The 1,528-nt window shown below is 53.3% G+C and overlaps 1 pseudogene; it reads right to left on the bottom strand.

The window, feature by feature from the left end:
• Positions 1-856: 856 nt before the first annotated feature.
• LOC137228541 (CST complex subunit TEN1-like) lies at positions 857-1,266 on the bottom strand (annotated as a pseudogene).
• Positions 1,267-1,528: the final 262 nt, after the last annotated feature.

Below are 1,528 nucleotides of genomic sequence, written 5' to 3'. Positions count from 1 at the left end.
AAGAGGTTGGCATTGTATCCTCATTACAAATGAGAAAATCTACTCCTTAACGCAATTACACTGCAGAGTCAGAGCTGAAATGCTGGAGGTTCCTCCTCCCCACCCTAATCGAGCATCATTACTTTAAGCTGCCACTTCACTCTAAACATAGAAACCAAATAATTAAGGAATGGAATGATTTTTTTTTAAAATGAGCATCTTGAGATAACTGATAGTTTAACGATTTTTTTTTTTTTTGCCAACTATGAACATGTATGTATTTGTGGGCATTTACACACAATTGCAATGATCAGATTTGTTAACTTCATTAAACAATGAAGCCCTTGGACGGAAGGGGCTGTGATGCCACGGGGGTCTAAGGCGGCAAACCAAAATCCAAGTCTGGGAATGACAACCAATCACAAACCGCCAACGAGGCTTTAAGCAAGAGCCAATCAATAATTTCACTGCTTTGCTCCTGCCTTTGCTGTATAATGCCCCTTCCCGAACTCCTAACCACTTCTGGGTTGGCTCTGCCGGATTCAACTGATTTTTGCTCAAATAAACTCTTAAAATGTTTAATGTGCCTCAGTTTATCTTCTTCTTTTTTTTTTCCTCTTCGTCACACTGCGCGGCTTTATTCACCAGGATCTTCTGGAACCCTCCAGGACACACACGAGGCCCAGCCCCCAGCGCCCCAGAACCCAGCCTCTGATCTCTAGGCTCCCATTTCTGGGGCGATCGCGATGAACAACCCTCCCCTCTTCTCTCCAGCTCCGAAGTCTGTCACTCGGGGGAAGCTCCTGCATCTCCTCTGCAGCAGCTCCAGGGCAGGTGGGGGAGGAAGGGCGTTTGCCACGAGCTGCCGTTTTGCTCTCTACTGGCTGCTGTCCCTCTCTCGCTGGTACAGCCTCTGCTCCCGGACGGCTTGTTCTGACCAGGAGAGAGTCATTCCTCCCACACAAGCCAGCACCCAGGCCTTCACCACGCAGCCTCCATCCTTCTAATGATCCAGCTGCCCAAGGACGGTGTAGAGGGAGCCCACCTGGGCTTGGAACGGTTCCACCAACTTGGTGCAGACGGGGGTCGGGTGCTGGTCAGATCTGTGCCGAGCCATCAGAGTCACTCGGGGCTGCGTCGTGTCATAGCTGTACAACCTGCCGAACGTTCTCAGTGTGTCCCCATCAGGAACTTGGCCGGCGCTGACCTTCCAGGGGAAGTAACAGATCCCCGGTTTGGGCAGCATCATTTCTCCTGTCTGGACGTCGGGTCCTTGGGTTCCTTCTTTCCGCCCCGTGTGGCCAAGTGACGAGGGAGGGGCGGGTTGCCAAGAGCGCCTCGCTTTCCCCCCAGGGCAGTTTCTTGACCTTCTTCCGGGGTCCCCTTGCAGGGGGCGGGGGCCACTCTGAGGCTCCCCTGGCCGAGAGCAGGGGACTTGCCGGCCTCGGCGCGCACACCAGCGTCGCCTCGGCCTCGGCTGCGATCTGTCCCGCCTCAATGAATCTTTTAACGTTTCAATGTTCTAGTGAGGCTGTGCCCACGGGCTGTG

The sequence above is a fragment of the Pseudorca crassidens genome, chromosome 8, assembly GCF_039906515.1.
Source record: "Pseudorca crassidens isolate mPseCra1 chromosome 8, mPseCra1.hap1, whole genome shotgun sequence".
Lineage (NCBI taxonomy): Eukaryota > Metazoa > Chordata > Mammalia > Artiodactyla > Delphinidae > Pseudorca > Pseudorca crassidens.
This window is presented reverse-complemented; position numbering and strand designations above follow the sequence as displayed.